The following is a 6,975-nucleotide window of genomic DNA, read 5'->3' on the forward strand; positions in this document are numbered from 1 at the left end:
ATCTTGATCTTGGACTTCCCAGCCTCCAGAACCATGGGAAATATATTTCTCTTATATGAATTACCCAGTCTCAGGTATTTTGTTGTAGCAAGAGGAAGGGACTAAGACACTTAAAAAACTAAATAAACATCTATTCTACAACCTAATCATTCCATTCCTAGGTATTTACATAAGACAAATGAAAGCAGGCAGACACTGGCTCACACCTGTAACCCCAATACTTTGAGAGGTCAAGGCAGGAGGATCACTTGAGGTCAGGTGTTTGAAACCAGCCTAGTCAACAGAGTAAAACCCCATCTCCACAAAAGAAACGTAAAAAAAAATTAGCTGGGTGTGGTGGCATGCACCTATAGTTCCAGCTACTCAGGAGGCTGAGGTGGGAGGATCACTTGAGCCCAGGAGGTCGAGGCTGCAGTGAGCCAAGATTGTGCCACTTGCCACTGCACTCCAGCCTAGGCAATAGAGTGAGACCCTGCCTCAAAAAAAAAAAAAAAAGAAAAAAGAAAAAAAACAGAAGAAAAGAAGAAATGAAAGCTTATGTGTATACAATGAACACAAATTCTCACGGCTAATTTTAGTCCCAAACAGAAAACAGCCCAAATGTCCATCAATACGTGAGTGAATAAACAATTCTGGTCTATCCCCACAGTGGAGCTCCACTCAGCGATAAAAAAGGATCGATTCCTGACATACGAACCACAACCCAGATGAACCTCACAAGGCTTATGCTAAGTCCAAGAAGCAAGAGAACGCACTTTATGAATCTATTTGAGGTATAAGAACAGGAAAAAACAATTTCTAGCAAAAGGGGTTAGAAAAGTGGTTACCTTTGTGGAACGGGAGGTCAGTGACTGGGAAGGGACACAAAAGGGACCTTTTAGGGGTTTTGTTTTTGTTTTTTGTTTTTTTGAGGTGGAGTTTCCTTCTTGTTGCCCAGGCTGGAGTGCAATGGTGGGATCTCGGCTCACTGCAACCTCTGCCTCCCAGGTTCAAGCGATTCTCCTGTTTCAGCCTCCCAAGTAGCTGGGATTACAGACGCCCAGCTAATTTTTTGTATTTTTAGTAGAGATGGGGTTTCACCATGTTGGCCAGGCTGGTCATGAACTCCTAACCTCAGGTAAGCCACCTGCCTCAGCCTCTAAAAGTACTGGGATTATAGGCGTGAGCCACCGCGCCTGACCAAAAGAGACCTTTTTGGAAAGCTGGGCATGTTTGATAAATGTATGTATATCAACAAACTAAACACTTAAAACCCATGCACTTTCTTTGCTTTTCTGTATGTAAACTATATTCAGTTTTTTTTAAGTTAAAGTAAAAAAGAAAAGGTACCACATTAGGAAATGCACTCAGGCCATCCCCAACCCCCTCAGGAATGAAGGACGCAGGGACCCAGCCCAGCTCTGCCACCATGTGCCTTCCACCTCATTCTTTAGCCTCCCTCAGCCTCTGCACCTGCACAGTCTTCCCATCTGTAAAATGGGGATGACAATCTCTGCCCACCATACCCAATGTGGAGAGGACCAATGGGAAAATGGAGGCGAATGTTCCTTCCTGATTCAATGTTCCCTTTCACTGTCACAACCCTCGTGACGCTTTCCCAGGGCCCAGCAGAAAGAGTGAGGAACCAGGAGCATGGGCTTGGTCACTGGCCCTGCCGCAGAATCTCAGGAGGCCATTCCAGGCAGCCTGCCATCTGCAGGTCACCACATCCGCAGGACCCTGGGGTGCCTCTATCCTGCCCTCCCAGATGGGCCACCCAGACCTCCCAACTCAGAGCGATGCCTGCAGTGCCAGATGACTATACTGCCACTATCGCCACAGTTCCTCTCGGAACATACCTGCAGGGCACAGCCCCGTGCCTGGTAGCCTTCTCCTTCTCTTCTTAGACCCCTTCATGACTGTCCACAGAACCTCCCTCCCCAAGGCTGGAACTGCCACGGGATACTAAGGGAGAAATAAAATCCTGAACTCACAATCAGCTGACGGGGCGGGTTTCCAGTGCTTGCCTGTGGGACTCCTTTCCCCTCACCTATCTGGCTATTTGGGCTGAAACGGTCACAGCGCTTGGACAAACAGACAGGTTGCACCTTGGGATGCACAGGAGTCTACTGGCGTGCCGTGGCAGAGACTGTGGGGCGCCCCTACCATATCCCGTCTCCAACTTGCCTTTACAACAAACACTTGGATGGCAACGTGTCTGGCCAAAAGGTTCTGTTTCTCAGCCTCCCTTGCAGCTAGGAGTGGCCAATGAGGGCCAAGTGTAAGTTATCAAGTAGGACAGAAAGCAACATTGGGCTAGTGTGTGCCCACTCTCTGCTGAAAGTTAGATGTGATGATGGAGGCCCAGCAGCCATCTTGGAACATGAGGTGACCTTGAGGATGGAAGCTGGCTGCTAAGGTGGGTGGGACTGAAAGAGAGGAGCCTGGGTCCCCGAAAACACCACTGGGGCCCCCACCAACCCAGGACGCCTACCCCCTGACCTGTGTTAGGTGAGAGAGTGGGAAGTCTGGATATGGTTTAAACCACTCTTATCGATATTTCCAGCCTCTGCTCAGCAATGGGAAATAAGCCCTGACTGATACACAAACCCTGTGAGGTAGGTATTGCTGTGCCCCTGCCTCTCACACCCCCATTTTACAGATGCACCCCCAGCCTCTCTGCCTTCCTGTATGATGTCCACGATGCCCAAAAGACCAGTGTTCCATTCCCAGTCCCGCGACGCTGTGAGTCAGCCTCTGCCGGACCTGGAGCGGGTCGCTCGGCTGCAATGTCAACGGTGCTCCATGCAGACGGCTGCGGCTCGAGCTGGTGATACGAGCACTGTTGAGAAAGCAAAATATTGTCATGGACAGCGTGCCCTGCTGTAGAGATCAAGGGGAAGCCGGAGAATATTTACAAACTACAGAGAACAGACACATGAAGCGAATACCAGTTGGGTATAGTAAAAGCCTCTTTTAAACCTGTCCTCCTCTTTCTCTGCCATATGAAATCAAGTCATTGGCAAGAAGCTCCCCGGTAAGACTAAGGTTTGCGGTTCTGCTGCAGGAAACACCGTGAATTCCACACCGTGACCATGTGTGGGGCTGCCCTGCAATGCAGGGCACAGTGGCTGGGTACTTGGCAAGGACCCTAGACAGCCTGGGCTCACATCCCTGCTCCGTGAACTGGTTAATCTCAGAGCAAATTACTTTACTTCTTTGTGCCTTAGTTTCTTCATCTGTGAAATGGGCAACAGAGGGCGGCTGATCTGGGAAGAGCTGCTACACAGGAGAGGCTATTAAGGATCAGCACCATTCTCGGGTTCACGGTGAGAACCTAATTTCCTTATTGTCTGTTTGTTATAGGAAACTGAATTTACTCACCAGTGTTGGAACATTCCATCCGCTGAGTCACACTCACTTCTCTTATCATCATTAACCCCACGTAGGGGCTCCTGGCGCCAGGAGGAACCACCCAAAGCTCTTCGTCTTGGTGAGGCTGATGCAAGTAAAAATAAGTGGTGATTGTAAGTGATTCATTTGTCAAACACTAGGTCAAGGGTCCCAATTTGTACATGTCACTAAGGCAGCATCAAGAAGCTCCCCACATCCCAAACTGTCTCCCCTCTGACACTAGTGGAAATTTCACCATCAGAGCCAGAGAACTCCGAGGAGGAGAAGCGATTTCAGAGCACAGCGTCTTAGAGTAAATGCACGTATCGAGGTCAGCTGCGGTGGGGGCGGGGCAGGGGGCGTGAATCATGGCAAGGAAAGGGAGGGAAGGCCACGGGCAAGTATTTGGACCCTCTCAGGGTGGTTGAGGATTCCGCAGTCACTAAAGGCGCGCGCGCGCACACACACACACACACACACACACACACACACACACTGGTAATCGCTTTACCCCAGTAGTAGAGGCTTAAGCCTCTATCTAGGCTAGCCCCACCCCCGCCCCCAGCTGCATTAGACACCTCTGTCCCAAGGCAGGATCCCCAGAGGTTCAGCAAGGAAACCCTGCAGAGGCTGGAAGCCGAATGCAACAGAGAGTTAGCAGCCACCAGTGGTCACAACAACTCACACGCATACACACTCATGCACTCATACACACAGACAACACACTAGACTCAGACACCCACCGAGCTGTCCTCCCAAAGTCGCGACAAATCCAGAGAGATGTCCACAGAATTGTCCTATCCCAGAGAAAGCCGCAGAAACACAAGAAGCTGGGCACCGAGATGCTCATACTCTGCCCCCTGGATCTCTCTGCCTGGGTGCCCCCATTCCTGCCCCTGGATAGACATTCTGCCCCCGGGAGCCAACCCCAGTCAGGGTTTCCTCTCCCCACCTCTCCTTTCCCAGGTACGCAGGCCCTCAGTACATTTTCGCCTCCCATACCTCCATTCGTGCCCCTCCTCGCCCAGGGACTGTGAGAACCCAAGAACAAGGACAGTCTACCATTTTCCTGCGACCTCCCCAGCCCCCATGGCAGGAGCCGCAAACCTCCCCCAACCCTTCTCAGGGTTCACGCCTCATTCCAGCTCCTCAGAGAAGCTGGCGGCTCTTCTCATTTTCCAGTGAGTGCGTGAAAATACAGATTAGACCAATTAGGGAAAAGCCATCAGAGGGCAAGGCCAGAACCACCACTGCACCTAATCATCAGGTCCAGCAACGCACAATGAGGCAGACTCACAGATTACAAATGCACACAAATTCCGGAGCAGGAAGGGGGTGGCGGGTGGGGGGCGGGCGAGCGCCATTTTAGATTCCCTTGTTTTTGTTTAGACGGCTCTCCCCTGTTGGCAACACACTTCCACGTTCATGCTCCCAGGAGAAACAGGTAGGGTGGGAATGATTTCAGTCCCATCTTGCAGAAGGGGAACATGAGGCCCAAGGGACTGGTAAAGGACAGTTGCAGAAGGCCCAGGCCACCTGGACTGGTCTTCTCCTGGCTGGGCTGGAGGTGGGATTAGGGGGGCCCGTCCCCAGGAGAGCCCCCATTGGCCCGAAGTCCTGCTCTCCGGCCCACTCCTCTCCCTACAAAGAACCAGCATGTGCCGAGAGGCAACCTTGTCCTTCACCAAACGGCAGGATTATTTAACTGATGGCTGCTGTCCCCCAGATGGTCATGTTTGTTAAGTCTGGTAAGGAGATGTGCTGTGCGCTTTTCCTCCCCCTGGCTGGGGAGGATTTTCTCAGAATCTGAGTGCAAGGGGCCCACTTTCATGCCCTTTTATCCCATAAGGCCCCTCCCAAGCCTGGCCTGGTACCCCCCAGCGGCACCCCAATCATCTTAACCTTCCAGCCAGGCTTGCCTTGCCCTGGCCCAGGTGAGAAGCCAGTGGTGATGCATGAGTGCCCCCTGCTGGTGATGTTCTGCACTGTCCACTGGGACTCCAAGCCGGGATCCAGCCAGGTAGCAGCATTCCCCACACACACCTCCAGGACTGCCTGGCTGGAGGGAAGGAAAGGGTGAGCACCTGTGGGAGGAGCACAGCGCTCTAAGACTGTGCTTCCTAAAGGCCCGAAGAAGCTGGGAACAGCTCCATTCCTGTTCCAGCAGCAGGAAGTGTGACTGTGGGTGGCAGGTAGACACTGAGCATTTTCCAGCAGGGGGCAGGGGAGGGTGCCTGTCATTGAGTATGAACTGCCAGAGAGACTCAGGATATGTGGGATGGATGAAGGAAGGAATGAGTGAATGAGGAATGAATGAACTCATTATTTCCTAAAAGGTCGTGTGAATAACACTAGTAAACGATCAGGGTAATTTTTAGATAATAGCGATGAACTTCTGTAAGAATTATGTATCTATTTTGATTGTATCTGACCCATCACATTTATTAATATTTAAAACAAATGTCTTTAGATACAAAAGCGTCCATGTAAAGAAAGATATTAGGTAAATAACATGTATGTACTCTCAGCTCCTAGCATAGGTATTCAATAAATGCTAGTAATGAATGAACAAAGAAGAAACAAATGCATGTACAGCTGACAAGGCAGATCATGGATGATCATTACAGGGCAGTCGGTCCCACACTAAGCTGTACCTTGATATCACCTGGGGAGCTTTAAAAATTATCTCTGGGCAACTCTGTCTCTGAATCTCAAGGGGCTGGGGAGGAAGATGGTGTACCCTGGACAGCCCTAAGAGGAGGAGAAAATCACGGGCACCCAATTTGGGCAGCGAATCAGAAGAAGCATGGATTAACTGCCTTTTGAAATAGTGAGGCCGGGCGTGGTGGCTCACACCTGTAATCCCAGCACTTTGGGAGGCCAAGATGGGCGGATCACGAGGTCAGGAGATCAAGACCATCCTGGCTAACACGGTAAGACCCCCCTCTCTACTAAAAATACAAAAAATTAGCTGGGAGTGGTGGCAGGTACCTGTGGTCCCAGCTACTCGGGAGGCTGAGGCAGGACAATGGCGTGAACCTGGGAGGCGGAGCTTGCAGTGAGCTGATATTGCACCACTGTACTCCAGCCTGGGCGACAGAGCGAGACTCCGTCTCAAAAAAAAAAAAAAGCCAGGCGCGGTGGCTCACACCTGTAATCCCAGCACTTTGGGAGGCCAAGGCAGGAGGATCACGAGGTCAGGAGATCAAGAACATCCTGGCTAACACGGTGAAACCCCGTGTCTACTAAAAATACAAAAAATTAGCCAAGAGTGGTGGCGGGCGCTTGTGGTCTCAGCTACTCGGGAGGCTGAGGAAGAATGGCGTGAACCCGGGAGGTGGAGCTTGCAGTGAGCTGAGATCGTGCCACTGCACTCTAGCCTGGGTGACAGAGCGAGACTCCATCTCAAAAAGAAAAGAAAAGAAAAAAGAAAAGAAAGGAAAGGAAAGGGAAGGAAGGAAGGAAGGAAGGAAGGAAGGAAAGAAAAGAAAGAGAAAGAGAAAGAAAGAAAGAAAAAGAAAGAAGGAAAGAAGAAAGAAAGAAAGAAAGAAAGAAAGAAAGAAAGAAAGAAAGAAAGAAAGAAAGAAAGAAAGAAAAGAAAGA

The 6,975-nt window shown here is 50.6% G+C and overlaps 1 protein-coding gene across 1 annotated transcript in view; it reads right to left on the reverse strand.

Annotated features, from left to right (window-relative positions):
• Positions 1 to 1,265: 1,265 nt before the first annotated feature.
• Positions 1,266 to 6,975, reverse strand: part of MFNG (MFNG O-fucosylpeptide 3-beta-N-acetylglucosaminyltransferase) — a 36,670-nt gene continuing 30,960 nt past the window's right edge. Inside the window, exons 9-10 of the transcript XR_002733588.1 lie at positions 3,364 to 3,478; positions 1,266 to 2,821 (exon numbers count right to left, since the gene is read on the reverse strand). The gene's annotated coding sequence lies outside the window, so the exon portion shown is untranslated. The remainder of the gene's footprint in view (positions 2,822 to 3,363; positions 3,479 to 6,975) is intronic.

The sequence above is a fragment of the Piliocolobus tephrosceles genome, chromosome 19, assembly GCF_002776525.5.
Source record: "Piliocolobus tephrosceles isolate RC106 chromosome 19, ASM277652v3, whole genome shotgun sequence".
Classification (NCBI taxonomy): Eukaryota; Metazoa; Chordata; class Mammalia; order Primates; family Cercopithecidae; genus Piliocolobus; species Piliocolobus tephrosceles.